Source organism: Bos grunniens, chromosome 22 (assembly GCF_055505025.1).
Source record: "Bos grunniens cultivar Pamir isolate PY7600 chromosome 22, Bosgru_T2T1.0, whole genome shotgun sequence".
NCBI classification, from domain to species: Eukaryota; Metazoa; Chordata; class Mammalia; order Artiodactyla; family Bovidae; genus Bos; species Bos grunniens.
Window position 1 is genome coordinate 54,609,760 of NC_141186.1, and position 20,535 is coordinate 54,630,294.

The 20,535-nt window shown below is 47.9% G+C and overlaps 1 protein-coding gene across 15 annotated transcripts in view; it reads left to right on the forward strand.

Annotated features, from left to right (window-relative positions):
• The first annotated feature begins 2 nt into the window (after positions 1 to 2).
• ZDHHC3 (zDHHC palmitoyltransferase 3) overlaps positions 3 to 20,535 on the forward strand; it is a 60,775-nt gene continuing 40,242 nt past the window's right edge. For 8 of the 15 annotated variants that reach the window (XM_086368459.1, XM_086368462.1, XM_086368461.1 and 5 more), the window contains exon 1: positions 3 to 257. The gene's annotated coding sequence lies outside the window, so the exon portion shown is untranslated. Of the gene's footprint in view, positions 267 to 20,535 lie in introns of all 15 variants that reach the window. The other 7 variants (XM_086368460.1, XM_086368463.1, XM_086368467.1 and 4 more) reach the window with 1 other exon arrangement.

The following is a 20,535-nucleotide window of genomic DNA, read 5'->3' on the forward strand; positions in this document are numbered from 1 at the left end:
GCGTCATCAGCCTGCGCGGCGGCCGCTCCTGCAGCTGCCGCCGCCGCCACCACCGCCGGGGAGCTCGATGGGCTTCTCCTGCGCGCCGCCCTGTGTCTGGCCGAGTCCAGGGAGCCGCGGCGTCTCGTGCCGGGGAGCCATCGCTGCAGCCCAGGGCCGGGTCCCAGGTCGAGGGCTGAAAGGGGAGCGACGACGGCAGCGGCAGCCGGAGCCCCACCGGGGGGGCCTGGGACTGGGGAACTGCCTCCGGCTTCACGGTCAGTCGGGTGAGGAAACTGGGATCGGGTGAGAAAGCTGGGGCGAGACGACAGGCGCGGGCCGGGGCCGGAGCTCGAAGGACTAGCGGTGGAAGAGGCGTGCGGCGCAGTTTGCTCAGAGCTGGAGTTGAAGTGGCCGGTCGTGTGTGTGCGTGTGTGTTGAAGAAAGAGACCAACCCCAAGTCAGAGGTGCCGGACGTCGCGATTGGCCTGAGAGAGGCTGTCTCTTGGCTCTCCTTCCTGCCCTCATGTGTTGTATTTCTCTGGCCCATGGGATGGTGGGGAGGAAAGAAGCGATCAAGCTCTCTTTAGGTCGTTCTCGGTGATAAGGATCTGGGCCGGGAGTGAATGCCCGTCTAGTCCCGAGATGTCTTCAGCTGCACCCCAGGGATTCCCCCACCCCCACCCCCGCTGTCTCTGGGGCTGGCTGACCGAACGCTGACCCCCCGGAGCCTTGCAGGATCCCTATGCCCCGGATGGTTGCCGGAGCTTTGTCCCAAAGAGAGTAGAGGGGAGAGTCTTGATCAGCGCTGGCGGGAGGGTTGCGGGGGCGCAGTGCCCCGACGTCCCCAGCGCTTTCCAGCAGGGACTGGAAGCCCTGGCTTGACCGGGTGATCGCTGGGAACCGTGGACAAAAAAAAAAAAAAAATGCCGGCCTCGGTCGTGACCAAGTAGGAATATGGGCCTTGAATACCCAGAAAGGATACCTGCAAGGTGAACGTGGGGTCACTGAAGGAGCCCATTAAGGCGGAGTTGATAAGGCAGGAAACAGATTTTAAAGGAGCCACGTAGATAAATGGAGGAAAATTAACCCAAAACGATAGTAGCAACGAGGGCATCTGATGACTTTTCCAAGTGCCCCACTTTTGAGGAACCTCCCTGTTGTCAGAAGTGAAACTAACCCTTGACTGCTTGATCGTCCAAAGAATGGTGAAACTAACCCTTGACTGCTTGATCGTCCAAAGAATGGTCGGGTCCCAGATAGTAGCCTCAATACAGTTTCACATATAACTCTTGGGAGCCTACTGTTGATGAGCTTTGTGCTAGCTTTGAGACACTGAGACAAGTGAAACACAGCTTCTGCCCAGAGAAGCTCCCAGGCAGAGGGAAGGCTCCAGACCCAGCATAAACGTGGTGGTGAAGAGCTGTAACAGTGGCACCAGGGAACATAGTGGGATAGGGAGGTGGTATACCCTCTGAAGAGGGTATGGACAGGAAGTACCTGCCCACATTGTGAAGCGCTAAACTGCGGAGCCCCCAAATAAATGATCTGTGCTTAGTAGACTGGACCTTTAGTTGTTTTGGGCGTCTCTCCGTAACTCTCTGCCGGCGTACCTATAGGGAGGATGTCTTGCAGTGTTGAATTTTGCCCTCCGGGAAACTCGGAGAGGTAAACCCAGAAGAGTTTCCTCCTTCATGAGAGTACAGGTGCCCCACCTGTTGGGACAAATGCACCTTGAGGCGTTTGTGTGATTGAACACCTGGATTCTAATGAGCACCTGGGTGATGAGCTAACAGGGGACTTCTGATGTTAGAAATGGTGTCTTGCGCTCGAGATCGCTCAGAAAGAAGAGACCCCGGATGTGAAATTTTAATAGGTAGGATATCTAAGAGGATCAAGGGTTTAAAAAGTGGCAGCGAATAGATCAGAAAAGACAGGGAAAGAAAATTCTGAGTTTGGATACCACGGGATCATATTTATGTAAAAATCTTTCAGTGTGTCTTTAAAACTATAGAACATACATTGGAAGTGTTTCCCAGATAAATGACTAAAGATTCTCTGCTGGAGAAGGATTGGCAGTATTTGCTAAATAACATTACAAACAATGTCTGACATGTTAGCCTAAATCGATACAAGAGATACAAACAATCGAATGTTCGTTTTAAATTCTCTGCTAAAACAATGACACCTTCACTAACTGTTGTACTTTAATGCAGCCAGAACATTTTTTATCACATTGGTTGTGATCATAGATTAGATATTTCAAAACCCCATAAATTCAGAGTTCTTTTTGGTTTACTGAAGCAGTTCAAAGACTGTACGTTTGCCAGAAAATTAAAACACCAAGGATGGCATATTATTCTATTAACCAGCTTGTTTTCCCATCACTGTCAGATTCTTTTGCGTGCATACTGATTTGTAGGTCCGTCTGTCCTAAATCTCTGTATTCTTATTAATTATATCTAATAATAACTGAAGCATAATAGTGCTTACTATGTGCCCAACTCTGTTCTGAAGCACTTCACAAAGACTAACTGATTCATTCCTATTAACAATAGCCCTGTGAGGCAGGTGCTATTATCCTATTTTACAGATTGGGAAACTGAGGTACAGAGAGATTGTCTTGACCAAGGTCCCAGGTCACGTAACTGGGAAGCAGTAGAGTCAGGATTTGAGAGCAGACAACCTCGATCCCATACCTGCATTCCTAACCACCCCCTTATGCAGGTGTCCCCTTTCATTTCATTCACCAGAGTATTTGAAGGAAGCCTGTGTTTCTGAGTGAACTCCCGGTGTTGGTGATGGACAGGGAGGCCTGGCGTGCTGTGATTCATGGGGTCGCAAAGAGTTGGACACGACTGAGCTACTGAACTGAACTGAACTGTGTTTCTTATGGGCTTCCCTTGTGGCTCAGCTGGTAAAGAATCCGCCTGCAATGCGGGGGATCTGGGTTCGATCCCTGGGTTGGGAAGATCCCCTGGAGAAGGGAAAGGCTACCAACTCCTGTATTCTGGCCTGGAGAATTCCACGGACTGTGTAGTCCATGGGGTCGCAAGAGTTGGACACAACTGAGCACCTTTGACTTTCACACTTCACCTTGTTTCTTGTTGGTTTCCCAGGTGGCTCAGTGGTAGAGAATCCACCTGCAATGCAGGAGATATGGGTTCGATCCCTGTGTGGTGAAGAGCCCTTGGAGAAGGAAATGGCAACCCACTCCAGTTTTCTTGCCTGGGAAACCCTATGGACAGAGGAGCCTGGCACCCACTCCAGTTTTCTTGCCTGGGAAACCCTATGGACAGAGGAGCCTGGTGGGCTACAGTCCATGGAGTCGAAAGAGAGTCAGACACGACTGAGCAGCTAAACAATATATTTGTTATGGGAGTGGTAATGCCATATAAGCTATAGTTAGTTTTAATTCCAAAAGCAAGGAATGTGTTCCTTTCTCTAGGGGAATGTTGAGGGTGGTGCTTGTAGGAAGCCCCTGTGTCTGTTTCAGCCAGCTCTTTTAGGTAAGGGGAAAGGTTACATACAGACCAGGTAGAGCTTAACTCAATGTAGGCGAGAGCCCTCAACAGCAGAGAAGGCCAGTAGATCTGGTAGAGGGCTGAGATAGGCGTGGAGACCCAGATTCCAGCCACGTGCTTATTCCCAGAATAAATATCTAAGAAGCTCTTCAAACAATCAGGAAGTATTTGTTTGCATGGCTGTGTGTCCCTAGTGTTCCCGTGGGCCTGCAGTGATAAGGAAACTGCAAACACACACCTGCCTAAGAGAAGCTGGAGATTGTATTCTGACCGGGGAGCCCAGGCTCTTGAACTAGTGCATGAACAAGACAATAAAATAAAGTGCTCACTTGAGACACATGGCAATTAGATGAGAGGCCTGGCTAGAATGAGGTGCTAATTGGGCAGGCCAGGCATCAAGGGCAAGAGGTAAAGAGCTGCTGTTAGCCACTGGCAGCAGCAATAACTTTACAGCTGTAGAGGAAATCTGTCCCCCCTACCCTTGTTAATTACAGCAATAAAAGTCGGTTTAGGGGAGAGCTTGGGGCAGTGCTGAGTCCATGGTGCTGAAATTGCAGAGAGCTCTTAAAAGAGAGCTCTTAAGATCTCAGCAAGGGAACACTGTATTCCTGGTCTTAAGCAGAGGAAGCCAAGTTTTGGGCCTTTTCCTTTGCATTCCTCCACTTAGCAAAGCAGAGCACCAGAAAAGCAAAAGTGAGCTATTGCTGGGGACTGCCCTGGCAGACCAGTGGTTAAGACTTCGCCTTCTGAGGCAGGGGATGGAAGTTCATATCTCTGGTCAGGGAGCTAGGATCCCTCATGCATTGTGGCCAAAAAAACAAAACATAAAAAAAAGAAACGGTACTGTGACAAATTCAATAAAGACTTTAAAAAAATGGTCCACATCAAACCAATCTTTACCAAAAAAAAGAGCTATTGTTTTCTCTGTAGCTCTGTTTCCTTTAAACACTTTGCACTTGTCCTGCCTCTGCCTTGTCTTAAAGAACACTCAGTATAAATAACCTGTCACAGGCCCGCAGATCTGTCTGTCTCGCTATTGTAGAAACCATGCCTTGTAATTCCAGTGATAGGAAAATTGATGGGGATACACGGGTAAAGCTTATTCTACTGTAGAGGAAGGGTCTTCCTGGGTGTTTCATGTTAAGAGAATGGCAGGGTGCTGCCCATGTCTTTCATGAGGGCATGTAGTATGAGAAAGGGGCGCTCATGTGTCCTGACGAGCCTATCTAGAAACATTTTAACACACGTACATCCCGGTGGGCTACAGTCCATGGGGTCACAAAGAGTCGGACATGACTGAGCCACTAACGCGCACACATACCCCCTGAGGAAGGTGTAAAGTCTGGCCATTGACCTGTTGGGGGAGCCAAGGAGGCTAATACCACTCCACCTCGGGTTTCGTCCTGTTTTGTTTGTTTGGTTTTTCATTTTTAAATCATTTCCAGAGACAAATGACCAGGTTATTACTGGCTCTCAACTGTAAAGGTAAGAAGACCACCTTGCATGTCCCACCTAATCCAGTCATTCATCTAGGCAATTCATAGTTTCCTCCGAATTGAATGGGCTTCCCTGGTGGCTCAGTAGTAAAGATTCTGCATGTAATGCAAGAGACACGAGTCCGATCCTTGGGTCAGGAAGATCCCCTGGAGAAGGGAATGGCTACCCGCTCTATTTTCTTGCCTGCAGACTCCCAGGGACAGAGGAGCCTGGTGGGCTACGGTCCATGGGGTCACAAAGAGTCAGACACGACTGAGCACTCATAGACACACTCCAAAGTGTAACCATTCAGCTATGTAGACTTGTTGATTGAACTCTTCAAATTTTCTGGTCAATTTGAGACATGAATACCTCCTGTTCAGGTTCAGTGGTTGAAATGCCCTTGGGTAGGATTGCTTTTTCACCTTTGGACAGTGGCCCTAGGGGGACAAGTGCAGTTGTGGCTGCAGTTCCCGTGCAGTAAGTTTGGACTTCGCTTTGTACAGAGTGTGCGCTTCTAAGTCAAGGAATAGCAGAGCATCTCGAAAGACGGCTTGGCTAGGAAGATAAGGGTCTATGCTGGAAAGACTACTGGGCATCTCTTCCAGTGAGCCAGACCTTGCCACTAACTTGCTTTGTGACTTTGAGCAGGTCAAGCTCTCTAAACCTCATTTTACACGAAAATGACCTCTCTAAGCAGGTTATAGAAGCCCCAGTAGATCTTGGATTTACAGACATTTAAACATTGAAAAGTGGTCATGTTTAATTTTATATTTAAGGCTTTCCTTTAACCACTTTCTAATGTTTGATGTATTTTAATAGTGCTTTTCCCACTCCACAAAACATTAAATGAGAGAACAAAGGAAGCGGTAATTACATGCCATATTTCATTGAAAAAATTGAACATGCTCAGGAAAATTGCTAACGGTTGTTGGTGGGTTTCTTTCTGAATATTAACAAAGAATAGGGGTAGGACGTTAAAGGATACTTTTGATAATTTTAAAAAAAGCCAAGAAATTAACAGAGATGTTGAATTTGTTCCTGAGAACAGAGAAATCAGAATCTGAGTCCTGCAGCAGACCTTAGCAGTCAGCTTAGTCTTCCCTCTTACTTTATGGATGAGGAAACGGAGCCCACGGAGGTAACTGTCTTACCCCAAATTGTGAGTTAGTGAGCAGCAAGGTGCAGAGTAGAATTCTGGCTGCTTGACTCCAAACCGAGTCTTCATTCCGCTTTCATCTGTCTCCAAAGCCCTCCAACAATTCGTCCTGACAGACAGGGGCGGTGGACATGTGAAGCCTTGCTTCCTCGGGCCAGACTCCTCCAAGGCCCTGCTCTTGCAGGACTTACAGGACTTGGGGTGAGTGGAATCAGCAGGAACCCTCCTTGAAGCCTGGCACAAAGGTCATAACTGGTTTTCTCTTCTCCTCCCTTAATTCGTCTTTCAGATCCCTCCAAGCACTGTTGCTTTTAGTCCCTACAAAAGCCAGGTTTTTGCCTGAGTGATGTCACAGAGGCTGCATGTCTGCACATGGCACAATGTGGGGCCGGGTGCCATTTTCAGCACCCTCAGGTGGGACCCTTTGCTGGGTGCTCTCAGCCTAGCATGGGTGCTGGAACCTGGCCCTCCCGGAAGTGTCCCCCAGCAGAAGCAGACTTTAGGGCCTCGATCTTAGGGTGACTCTTCTGGCTGAAGCTCCATAGTCCTCCTGCTCCCTCAGTTAAGGCAGGACCAGTCTTCTGAACGTTGGTTGGTGTTCAGCCAAGGCCCCACCTTAGGGCCGAAAATGCTTACGTCCAGCTCTGTGGTCTGTGAACAGCACTGCACGTGGCCCATGCGATAGTGCCATCTCTGCCGTGACCATGTGTGGGCAAGAGATTGAAACTGTAAGTAAGCCAGGGTCACTGGCAGAAACACCAGCACCCCTCTCCCTTCTGGTTCTAGGTAATGGGCAATGTTAATGATCACAGAGAGCAGTTAAAGGTAGGCTCTGGAATGAGAACCGGCCTGGGGGTGTATCCTGTCTCCACTGCTTCCTAGCAGTGTTTTTCTTGTTTCATCACTCGGTTCATGTCCAGCTCTTTGCGACCCCATGGCCTGTAGCCCACCAGGCTCCTCTGTCCATGGAATTTCCCAGCAGTGTGAACATAGGCTGAAGTGAAGTGAAGTTGCTCAGTCGTGTCCAACTCTTTGCGACCCCGTGGCCTGTAGCCCACCAGGCTCCTCTGTCCATGGAATTTCCCAGCAGTGTGAACGTAGGCTAATCTTCCCTAAAAGAGGGTGGGAAAGTGCGTGCTTATCCTACAAGGTAGGACAGGAGGCTCGAGCAGGCTGAGAAGTGTCCAGCATACAGCCCAGTAGGTGAGACCTTCAGTGAGAGTCAGGGCCCTGCTCCACTTTCCACGTGGTCTGTGCTGGAGCAGCAGCCAAGCCAGATGCCCATCTCGGAACCTACCCTGACAGAGGCCAAGGGCAGGTCAGTGTCAAGTGAGAACCATTCACCTGATTTCAGAAGGTTCCACATACTTAGAGCATGTCAAACGGGCTGACAGATATTAATTGGCTAGCTAAATCAGTAAGATGCTTTTGCTTTTTTAAAGGTTTTCCCTACTGGGTTGCAGACTTCCTGGAAGGAGGGGTTAATGTAGGGTGATGGCCACATAAGCAACTAGTAGATGATGTTTAGTTGCTCAGTCGTGTCTGACTCTTTGAGACCCTGTGGACTGTAGCCCGCCAGGCTCCTCTGTCCATGGGATTTCCCAGGCAAGAATACCAGAGTGGGTTGCCGTTTCCTTCTCCAGAAGATCTTTCCAACCCAGGGATAGAACCCGCATTGGCAGATAGATTCTTTACCTTTGAGCCACCGGGGAAGCCCGATTATTCGATATCATCCATTAGACCTAGAAAGGAAGTTAGCCACCTCTCTAACTGTTCTATGGAAACCAACTGACTCCTTGAGCTTCGTTTCTTTATCCATTTGTAGAGGAGCCTGGGCTAGAGTCTGGAAGGGGTCAGCTAGTCCCAGCAGTCTCTTCCCAAAAGGCCGTGGATTTGAGGGCTGGGTGCTTTGCCCCATTAAAGAGACAGCCCATCGGCAGTGAAATGGCTCACAGAAGAAAGAAGGCTCCTTTTTTTTTTTTTTTTAAACAGTATTATAAGCTCCTAGGAGTGCAAGGAAAGTCTGCTTAGAGTCCATTTCTCAGGTTCTTAAAAGAAGGCCACAAAGTTTAGAGAACTGGTTGTCCCCAGTCGCTTGAAAGATAACATTAAAGCTAAGTTTCATTTAATGCCGTGACCTCTCCTTAGCACCATGAAATGTGTGCGAGGAAGTAGGAAGCAGAACTTGTGTATTCTGCTTGGTCATTCTCCTTGCCCCCTCTTGCAAAAAAAAAAAAAGAGAGAGAGAGAAAGGAAGAGCAGCCACGTACCGTTTTCAAAACGTGGTCTGTGGAGGCAGGCGGAGCTGGTTTTGGATCCTGGTTTTCTTTGACCTGGGGAATATTATTAAAAGCCTCTACACCTCCTTCTTTCCATCTCCACGACGACTGATAAAAGCTACTGTGCTAGGCTGGCCTGAGAGCTGAGAGCTGCTGGTTTGTGTGCATCCTCGGTCTTAACGGGTGCGCGGTTCCTGTTAGTGCCCACCACCGTTCTTCATCTGAAAGCAGAAGAGTTTGACTAAAATCTATTAGATGGTCTTTATGGTTCTTCCTCACTCTAAAATTCTGACTCAGATAGCAACTGTTTTTACCAGTTGATCTCATGTGTGGTCTTGTTTTAATATTTTTCTCATCGTGGCAACATATGATAAAACATGCCCATAAAAAGCAATGAATGTGTGACCCAAATGAATGGTAGTTTCTACTGATTCCCCGTGTTTCTGACATGGATTGTGTGTGTGTGTGCGTGTGTTAGTTTTTCAGTCGTGTCTGACTCTTTGCGACTCCATGGACTGTACCTGCCAGGCTCCTCTGTCCATGGGATTCTCCAGGCCAGAATATTGGAGTGGGTTGCCATTCCCTTCCCCAGGGGATCTTCCCAACCCAGGGATCGAATTCAGATCTCCCTCATTGCAGGCAGATTCTTTACCATCTGAGCCACCAGGGAAGCCCGTGACATAGATTATGTCATCCTGTATGTGGGTGTGTGTGGTTTTTTTTTTTTTTTAATAGATCCAGAAAGCCCAGAGGCAGTACACCAGCCAGCTTTAGTACAGTAGTACTCAGTTGTAGTAAGCGGAGGAACTGTTAGCCTCCATGAGTTTTCAAATCCAAAACTTTTTTCTGAAATGGAGACTCATTGTTGGGAGTCTGAGTTTGTACATGAATGGGTTTTATAAGAAGGTGTCTGATTATGAAACAAGAAGGCCACTTTAGCTTACCGACCACTTCCTGGTTCCCTTAGTGAATTTTAATGTGTATAGGATTTGCTTTTGGGGTATGATGTGTTTCTTTTCTTTCTTTCTTCCTCTCTCTCCCTCCCCGCTCATTCCTCCCCTCCCTCTCTCCCTCCTTTCCTTTCTTTTCTTCTGTTTTTGTTGAAGTTAAGTATGACACAGACAGGAGGCAGGCAGGGGAAGCCAGACCCTCGTATATAGAGAGACACCGTGTAGACCCTTCGGTCAAGCCCCAGAACAGGCCAGCAGCCCTGCCTGTCTGGACGCCTTCCTGGCCTGCAGGGCGCAGTGCAGAGGGGAAGGTAAGGCACCTTGCCTTTGGGCCACACGCTTACCTTTGGGGAAAACTTGAGTGACTCGTTCTGGTTTTTTATGAAGCATTTCGAACATAGTGCTTCATGGCTCATTCTTTTTCTGAGAATCATCCAAACATGGGTATAAAATTTACAATCCTTTTGGATCAGTATGCAAATTAACTGAAATTTAAGTAAAGAAATAGATAAATCCATTTTTTACTTGATCAGATTCTTTTCCAAAGCTTCCAGGGAATGGACCTTTTATTCATCTTTGCAGTTGCAGGGCTGGCTTGTGAATACTTTCCTACTTGAAGTTCATTCTTCTAAAACATGAGAGGTTCTGAATCTATACAGTTCCAAGATCTGCTTGGATGCTGTGCTTGGTTGCATGTGTATACACGAGAGCGTGAGTGGGTGTGGTGTTTTTGGAAGGGAATCCTCACAATGTTCTTTGAGTTGCCTATAGGACTTCGGTTTAGATCTAGCTAAGCCGTGTGTGTGTGTGCGTGCGTGTATATATGTGTATGTATATGTGTGTATGTATGCATGCATGAGCACTCAGTCATATCTGACTCTTGTCAACCCCATGGACTGTAGCCCGCCAGGCTCCTCTGTCCGTGAGATTTCCCAGGCAAGAATACTGGAGTGGGTTGCCATTTCCTTCTCCAGGGGATCTTCCTGACCCAGGCATCAAATCCACATCTCTTGTGTCTCCTGTATTGGCAGGCAGGTTCTGTACCAGCTGAGCCACCAGGGAAACCCATGACTTTAGTGTAGTATCTTGTCTCAGGAAAACAGCTGGCAATCTGAGAGGGTCTGGAGTTCTTTGGATATTCATTAGATCAAGAACAGTAGATATTTGGGGGCTCTAATAATCTGATACTGAACTTTTATGTGATGGTCATGCCTTTGACCCTTGTTCACAAAGCATGGACTTCTGGTCAGTGTTCTCAGGCCAGGTGATAGATTTATAAGGATTTGCCCCTCACTCAACAAATACTGATGAATGGAACTTCCCTGGTGGTCCAGTGGCTAAAACCCAGGGGGCCTGGGTTCAGTCCCTTGTCAGGGAACTAGATCCCACACGCCACAGCGGAGCCCTGGTGCAGCCAAATAAATATTTTTTAAAAAGTAAGTAAAGTGATTAACTCCAGGTATATAGCTGGACCCTGCCCATCACTAAGTGTCAGCACTGGGCCAGGCCAGGAGTCTCGCCTGGCCACCAACCAGCTGTGGGCCACAGTGGAACGGGGCCTGTGAGCTTGGCCTATGAGTCACCACTTTGAAACCCTTTGAGCTGCCCAGCCATGGATAGGCAGCATGGACCTGAGTCCTGAGTGCTATACTGCAAGGGCTCTCAGGACCCTCGGTGGCATTTCACTAAGTACATTTTGGTCTGCTTATCTGGATTTGTGGAAGGGCACAGTTGTGGTCAGGCATAAGGAAGCACATGTGTTACAGCTGAATCTGGGGGCCACTCTCTGGACCAGAAACAGTGGCGTTTTTTGGACGTTAGCACTCATGTCAGTCATTTCTTGATTTTTGCTTCTGTATCTCCAAGAAGGTAGATGAGATGGTTTCCTGAGACCTCCACACACTACCCGCCACCGCAGAGCTCAGATTGTCATTCTGGACACCATCTGCCTTATCATCGGTTTCACTATCTCTGGGGAGCTCCACCTGTGGGCCTGCGACTCTCTCTGCTTTACTTCCGTGGCCCCAAGGCTTACTCCTTTTACCTTTCTGGCCCTTGGGTGCGCTCCTCTGTGGGGAGGGGAGAATAGTTACTTTGGGCTTGAATTACTAACATGTGAGAAAGCCATCTCTCTTTATTTTAATTACCGTGGTTCATACCTTTGTATTCTTTTTAAAACATGGTTATTTCTTTGCTTGGCTGCATCAGGTCTTAGCTGTGGCCCGTGATCGCCGTTTCACCACGTGGGGTCTTTCGTTGCGCAACAGACCCTCTAGTTGTGGCGCATGGGCTCAGTAGCTGTGGTGCTCTGGCTTAGCTGCCCTCGGCATGTGGGATCCCAGTTCCCCAATCGGGGATCGAACGCACGTCCCCTGCATTGAGAGGTGATTCCTGACCACTGGACCATCAGTGGTTAAGCCATCTATTTTTAATGCTACAAAACCCTTGACCAAAAAAATACAATTTTATTAAGCTTCCCAGACTTGCATTTTTGACAGATTAAAAGGTTTGTGGTGACCCTGCATTGAGCAAAGTCTGTTGGTACCATTTTCCAGCAGCATTTCCCCTCTGTATCACACTGTGGTAATTCTTGCAATATTTCAAGCTTTTTCATTATTATTGTATTTTCTGTGGTGATCTGTAATCAATGATCTTTGACGTTACAACTGTGACACTCTGAAGGCTCAGTCAGTCAGTTCAGTCAGTCAGTTCAGTCGCTCACTTGTGTCTGACTCTTTGCAGCCCCCATGGACTGCAGCATGCCAGGATTGCCTCTCCATCACCAACTCCTGGAGCTTGCTCAAACTCGTGTCCATTGAGTCGGTGATGCCATCCAACCATCTCATCCTCTGTCGTCCCCTTCTCCTCCTGCCTTCAGTCTTTCCCAGCATTAGGGTTTTTCCCAAGGAGTCAGTTCTTCACATCAGGTGGCCAAACTATTGGAGTTTCAGCTTTAGCATCAGTCCTTCCAATGAATATTCAGGACTGATTTCCTTTAGGATTGACTTGTTTGATCTCCTTGCAGTCCAAGGGACTCTCAAGAGTCTTCTCTAACACCTCAGTTCAGAAGCATCAGTTCTTCGGTGCTTACCTTTCTTTATAGTTCAACTCTCACATCCATACATGACTATTGGAAAAACCAAAGCTTTGACTAGACGGACCTTTGTTGGCAAAGTAATGTCTCTGCTTTTTAATATGTTGTCTAGGTTTGTTATAGCTTTTCTTCCAAGGAGCAAGCGTCTTTTAATTTCATGGCTGCAGTCACCATCTGCAGTGATTTTGGAGCCCAAGAAAATAAAGTCTGTCACTGTTTCCATTGTTTCCCCATCTATTTGCCATGAAGTGATGGGATGGAATGCCAGGATCTTTGTTTTTTGAATGTTGAGTTTTAAGCCAACTTTTTCACTCTCCTTTTTCACTTTCATCAAGAGGCTCTTTAGTTCTTCTTCGCTTTTTGCCATAAAAGTGGTGTCATCTGCGTATTGGAGATTATTGATATTTCTCCTGGCAATCATGATTCCAGCTTGTGCTTCATCCAGCTTGGCATTTCACATGATGTACTCTGAATATAAGTTAAATAAGCAGGGTGACAATATACAGCCTTGATGTACTCCTTTCCCAATTTGGAACCAGTCTGTTGTTCCATGTCTGGTTCTAACTGTTGCTTCTTGACCTGCATTCAGATTTCTCAGTAGACAGGTCAGGTGGTCTGGTATTCCCATCTCTTGAAGAATTTTCCACAGTTTGTTGTGATCTATACAAACGCTTTGGCGTAATCAATAAAGCAGAAATAGATGTTTTTCTGGAATTCTCTTGCTTTTTCCATGATCCAGCGGATGTTGGCAATTTGATATCTGGTTCCTCTGCCCTTTCTAAATCCAACTTGAACATCTGGAAAGTTCTCAGTTCATGTACTGTTGAAGCCTGGCTTGGAGAATTTTGAGCATTACGTTGCTAACGTGTGAGATGAGTGCAATTGTGCGGTAGTTTGAGCATTCTTTTGCATTGCCTTTCTTTGGGATTGTAATGAAAACTGACCTTTTCCAGTCCTGTGGCCACTGCTGAGTTTTCCAAATTTGCTGGCATATTGAGTGCAGCACTTTCACAGCATCATCTTTCAGGATTTGAAATAGCTCAACTGGAATTCCATCACCTCCACTAGCTTTGTTCGTAGTAATGCTTTCTAAGGCCCACTTGACTTCCCATTCCAGGATGTCTGGCTCTAGGTGAGTGATCACACCATCGTGGTTATCTGGGTCATACAGATCTTTTTTGAATAGTTCTTCTGTGTATTCTTGCCATCTCTTCTTAATATCTTCTGCTTCTGTTAGGTCCATATCACTTCTGTCCTTTACTGTGCCCATCTTTGCATGAAATGTTCCCTTGGTATCTCTAATTTTCTTGAAGAGATCTCTAATCTTTCCCTGAAAGGCTCAGTTGATAGCATTTTTTTTTTTTAGCAGTAATATATTTTTAAATAAGATATGCACATTGTTTCTTAGACATACTATTGTACACTTAAGACTATAAGATAGTATAAAAATAACTTTTATATGCAATAGGAACACAAAAAATTCATAGGCTCACTTTGGTGTAATATTCACTTTGTTGAAGTGGTCTTGAACCAAGCCCACAGTATCCTAGCTCTGCCTGTAATTAAAACTGCAAATGATCACTGCTCTCAGTCTTTCTTTGGAAAACTGGTATCCCCTTACAAGAAGAGAAAACCTAGTTCCTCCAAACCAGAGCTGAGGCCTGTTGCCTTAGTGCCTCCCTGGGCTCAATGGCCTCTGGTCTCAGAGCCCTCTCACTGCTGGCATTGCCTTGCTCGAGTGTGGACATGTTCCCCTCACAACTTTCCTCAGAAGCTTTAGTGGTTCACCAGAACCTCCAGGGTGAACTCCCATCTCATGAAATCCAGGCCTTCTAAAACACAACCTACTCCCTACTTTTAAAGCTACACTGTTCCCAACAAAGCCCGCGTATGCGCATGCTCACACATCCAGGCCTGGACACCCAGCCGCCCCCCAGCACTGCGCCCTGCCTTCCAGCACTGCATCTCTCCCTACCAGGTGCCCCTCCCCACCGGCCGCCCCCAGCCCCCCTTGGCTTTGTCTGAGCGCCCTGCTCTCATCCCTCCTGTCTGAAGTCCTTGCTTCGGAGAAGAAGTCTGTTTATCTCAGTTCTGGGTTGTGTGTGGTAGGGGCGGGGGGGCATTGGGGTTTTTTTGGGCTACTGTTTGCCCCTCTGTTGTGCTGTTCATTAGACACCTATGTGTTAGGATTATCATGGGGCGTGTCTGTCTGGTTTGTGAAGGAGCCGTTGATTCGAGCACTCACTCAAGCCATATACCAAGATACAAAGCTAAATACACTGGGACTTGCAGTTTAGTAAAAAAAAAAGCAGATGGGACTGTCTTACCAGATTGGGGGCTGTGGGAGGGCAGGGCAGGGCCCGACCAGAGCAGCTCACTACACATGATTGTCCTCATCACTGCTGAGTGCGCGCCCCCAACACAGCCCCTAGCACTTAGTGGTTGCACCATGCATTTTGACTTGAAATGAAGAGAGGGGGCTTGAGCAAGCAAACAGGGGCCAGGGCATGGGGTGCAGAGGGCAGGGAGGGAGACTGCAGGAAGTGGCCCCTTCTGAGTGAGGTCTGAGCAGGCTGGCCAGAGTGGTGCAGGGGCTTCGGGGACCCACTAGCCTCCCTGTGGGCCTGCCCCCAAGGCTGAGCCGCCAGTCCTGCTCGTTTCTGCTTACACGAGGACTCATGTCGGGAGTGGGTCTTTGACAAAGAGCCTCAGCCCCAAGGATTGACATTTCCCTAATTGGAAAAGGAAAAGAGCGCTGTGTTTGCCTGTTGTCCATTGTTACTAGCAGCAGGGTGAAGGGAATGTGTACAGTTTGCTTTTCATGGTGGGTTTCCCCCCACATTTCTCAAATTTTCAGTTGGCTAACATAAGGAAAAGATACCGAAAGCTCAGCTTCTCTGTACACTGGTGCTGAATCGAATCTCGGGGACCGAGATTTGGGTGAAGTAGAAATGAGTGACTTTATTGCTTCACCAGGCAAAAGGGGACACAGCAGGCTTGTGCCCTCAAAACCGTGTGTCCCAGCTTAGGGAAGATAGTGAGAAGTTTATCATAGGAATTGTTCAAAGAGGGCCTGGTCAGCTCGTGGACATTTCTTCTGATGGGCTGATGGTGAGGTCCAGTAGCGGTCAACATCACTTTTCAGGTCCAACTGGTCTGGGGTCTGCATGCTTGTGGGCAGCCTACCATTACCTTCTCCCACCTGGAGGGTTCAGTATCTGCAGACTAGCTCAAAGTTACTGTTTATGTATCCTGTGTTGGGGAAGCAGGACTCTGCTCCAAGGCTGCCCTTGGCTGTTTGCTCCTCCCTGGTCTCACATCCTCTCCCCTCTCTGATTAACAACTGCATGCACCTGCCCCTTGGAACTCAGGGAAGGTTCTGGAGGCTGAGTGAAGGTTGTTTCCTGTAATCAGAGAAATGGGGGGACACAGGCCTTGTGCCCAGGAGCCCCACAGGGCCCTGCTCGGGATCAGAAAGCTGCTTCTGCCGCTTTTGGAGGGGCTGGGGGTGAAGTAGAGTTTTTAGAGCAGCATGTCTTCCTGGGTTTTGACTGGACTACTTGAAGCTCTAAAGTGTGGGCTGGAACATGCTCTTCAGTTCAGCTCTTAGTGTCTGGCTCTGCAGGTGCACCCTTGCTGGGGTCCTTGCCCGGATCTCAGGCTCCCACTCACCAGTGAGGGGCAGAGCAAACACAGCACCTCTGTCCAGCCTTTGGTCTCACGTTGTCTGAAGGTGACACATCTGGAACCACGAGTACGAGTCACAGCCCGTCTATTTCGTGGTCCTGTCGAGGGCACCCTCCACCGTCTGGAACATGGCTGCAGCCCTGAGAATAATCACACGAGGCCTCCGAGAGGTGGGCCTAGGACCACCCGTCTCGTGCATTTTCCTCTCGTACTTGTGTAATGAACACAGGTAGTAGATGCTTACAATGTGCCAGGCCCTGGGCTAATGGAAAGGCAGGGCTCCCCGCCCACAAGGACTGTGTGGTAGGACAGCATAGCAAGCGTCCTCTAAAGGCCTGTTACCCAAAGTGCATACCTTTCTTCTATAAACAAGTCTAGCAAGACCTACCCACTCCAGTGTTCTTGCCTGGAGAATCCCAGAGACGGGGAATCCTGTTGGGCTGTCGTCTGTGGGGTCACACAGAGTCGGACACGACTGAAGCGAGTTAGCAGCCCAGCAAGACTTAGTTTTCTTTGCTTGTCCAGCCCACGGCCAAATACCAGTAGTAAATAAAGGGTATATTGGGGGTAGCCGTAGACACAGAAATGACAGCCAGGAATGGAGGGGGAAGACGAACAGCCATAGGAAGGAGACCCCAGAATTAGAATTGGAATAGTCTGCACAGGCCAGTTGGTTAAAACCGAGAGCACAGTGAATCTCTGCCCCCTGAGGACATCATGACCTAACACACTCCAGTAACTGATGCTCCCAGTAATGACTCTAAATCGTTCCAAAGAAATGCATGGTTACTGTGCTTGAGACAAAAGCAGCTCTAATATATATTTTTTGTTGTTTTTGATTTTACTTGTATTTTTAAGATTTCCAACTTAACCACCCAAATGGTTAAAATGTGTTTCTGCTTAGGAACAAACCACAGTTGCCTGGGACATTTACTTATGTGGAAGGACCTGTTCCTCAGGAAAATCACACATATGGAACACAACTCAGGTTTAATCATGTCGTCGCTGTATGACTGGTGGTGGCTCAGGTGGTAAAGAATCTGCCTATAATGCAGGAGACCCAGGTTCAGTCCCAGGGTTGGGAAGATCTCCTGGAGAAAGGAATGGCTACCCGCTCCAGTATTCTTGCCTGGAGAATCCCATGGGCAGAGGAGACTGGCAGTCTACAGTCCATGGAGTTGCAAAGAGGCGGACATGACTGAGTGGCTAACACTTGCACTTTTCACAATAAGAATGAGCAGTTGTCAGAGGACAGATAGAATACAGTCAACGACTCTGAAAATATACTCACTGGAAGTATATAAGTTGTAGAAGCGTTGCTCTAAATTTGTCTGTTTCCATCAGAGCTCTTGGGTGACTACACGTGTCAGTGAGAAATACTGTTTTGAAAGGAATCTTTTTTTCTGAGCAGTAGGTCCCAACAGAGGGCTTAAAACAGTCAGTAAATTATGTTGCAAACATACGTGCTGTCGGTCCAGCTTTGTTTCCATGTATAGAGCACAGGCAGAGTAGATCCAGCATGAGTCTTAAGGACCTTGGGATTTTCAGAATGGCGAATGAGCATTGGCTTCAGCTTCAAGTCACCAGCTTACTTAGCCTCTGACAAGAGAGTCAACCTATCCCTGGAAGCTTTGAAGTGAGGTATTGACTTCTCTCGAGCTATGGGAAGTCCTAGATGGCATCTTCTCCCGATAGAAGGCTGTTTCGTCTACACTGGAAATCTGTTCTTTAGTGTAGCCACCTTCATGAGTTACCTCAGCTGAACCTTCTGGATGACGTGCTGACGTAGCTTCCGTCAGCACCTGCTGCTTCACCTTGCACTTTTATGTTATGGAGATGGCTTGTTAACTTACACGCCATGAATCAAACCCTGCCAAGCTCAGACTTTTGTGCAGCGGCCTCGCCTCTCGAAGCCTTCACAGAAATGGAGAGAGATAAGGCCTTGCTCTGAATTCGGCTTTTGCTTGCAGGAATGTTGTGGCTGGTTTGGTCTTCTGTCCAGAGCACTAAAACCCTCTCCATCTTGGCAGTAAGGCAGTCTCACCTGTTTATCTTTGTGTGCTCACTGAGCAGCGCTTTTCATTTTCTTCAAGCACTTTTCCTTTGCATTCACAACTTGACTGTTGCATGCAAGAAGCCTAGCTTTCCGGTCTGTCTCAGCTTTTGAAATGTCTTCCTTACTAGGCTTAATCATTTCTAGCTTTTGATTTAAAGTGAGAGGACATGCTACTCTTCCTTTCATTTGAACACTTAGAGGCCATTGGAGGCTGATTGATTGGCCTAATTTCAGTATTATTGTATCTCAGGGAATACAGAGGCACAGGGGGAGTTAGAGAGAGGGGCAAACAGCAGCGTCATGGAGCAGTCAGAACACCAGAACGTTCACCATTTAAGTTTGCCGTCTTATATGGGGGGTTGTTCACGCTGCCCTGAAACAACAAAATAGTCATATCAAAGATTGCTGATTTCAGGTCACCGTAACAATAAAATAATGAAAAGGCTTGAAATGTCACGGGGATTACGAAAGTGCAGAGACAAAGTGAGCGGATGCTGTTGGAAAAATGACACCAGGAGACTTGCTCAACGCAGGGTTACCACAGACACTCGATTTGTAAAGAGATGCAGGATTTGTGTTTCTTGTAGCGTAATAAAGTGAAGTGAAATAAAACAAGGCATATCTGTATTTTTTTCGGTGAGTAACAACTATCCCAGAACCAGCAAACTTCTGTAAAGAGCCAGACTAAATACTTGAAGCTAATGAGTCTTTCCATCACAGCTGCTCAGCCTTGCTATTATAATGCAGAACAGACATAGACCCTATAATACGTGTAATCAAAGTGTGGCGGTGGTCCAATAAAATCCTACTGGTTTAGAGCTTAGACAGCAATCGTGGGGGCCTGGGTGATATGCATACAAATCAGTATGGCAACAGGAAAAACCGGGAGAACCCTTGCATTTGGACATTGTCAAAATGGTGAGCCTTGATCAGCTCTTGAATCATAATGAAATTTCAGCTTTTCATTTGTTGGGTTTGGGTTGTGCAGAATCTGGAAGTTTAGAATCTCCCTGCCGTGGGTCAGCTCCCTCTGATGGCCCCGGTTCTCAATCTCCAGCAGCCCTTCTCTTCGGTGCTGCAGACGGTACCCCTGCATCTTCTAATGCTGCGAAGTCGTCCCTGGCAACACCGATCGCCACTATCTTGTGAAGAGCACAAGGCTGTGTTATTGGAAAACTGGTTGAATATGATAGTCACTCTGAATATTTGTTGAGTCGGTGTTCCTTTTTTAAATTTTTTTTTTTCAGTGTTCCTTTGGAAATGCACGCAATCCACATTACCTGCCTTTCAGCCATTGATTCTCTGCCAGCCTGGGAGGGGAGGCCCTGGCCTTATTCTTTGCTGTTAGTCTGTGCAACTTTTGACTCTGGGATGTCTGTCCCTTGAGTCATAGTTACTGTTCTCCCCTCTCAGCTTTCTGGACACGTCCTTACTTTTCATGACTGTACTGTATTCAGTTCAGGTCCTCTTTCTTCGCTGGGGGTGAGGGCAGTCGAGGAAGGAGGAAAATTGGGCAAAGGGCGAGGAGAAGCCTTTGCGAGCTCACTCTTGTCCTTCAGGAAAGCAGACAGAGGGATTGTCTGTTAAGGGATTGCCGCTGTTGAGGGATTTCCTCTGCGGTGAGGGGACTCAAGTTCTCTACAGACTGAGGTGTCGCCTGCCTGCCTCAGAGACTGTGTTCTGGGGTGGTTTTCCCTCGGCTTCTACGTCTGGCAGAGAACTGGAGGCCACCATGGTTTCTGAGAAACCTGGTGGGTGAAGCGACAGGCCACAGAGTGTAAGATAAAGAGCCGGAGGAGGGGAGTCTGGACTTGCTGTCTTGCAGCACATGCCGTGGACAGATAGACTTCCGTTATCGAGTCTTAGCGATTTCACGGCTGTCTCCAGAGACTCGGCTGGAGCCTTGAGAGAGCGGGCACCTTGCTCAGCACGTGCTTCTGGAGGAATGGACGTCTTTCCTAGAGAGAGGACGTGTACACCGTCTGTGATGTGTGCAGGGTCTTACGGTCCGTAGCGTGTGTAACAGGCACCTCCAGCTCCCTCGACCTTCATACCTACCCTGTCCTGAGGAGGGGCCTGGGGCTGGGGTGTGGGTCTTGTCCTAGGTCCGGAGACCAGAACTTACCTAGCCCCACAGCCAGGTGGTGGGGACACACCTCTGGGCTTGCTGGCCAACATTCCTACACTTTGCTTCGTCACCACAGGTAGAGCCTAACTCAGAGTCTCTTCTCCCTGGAAAATTAACCATTTTGGCCAGAGGGCTAAAACAAGCTTGGCTTGTTTCTAGAACATTCCCCATGCTGCTGAGTGTCATGCCTTTACTATTGGCTA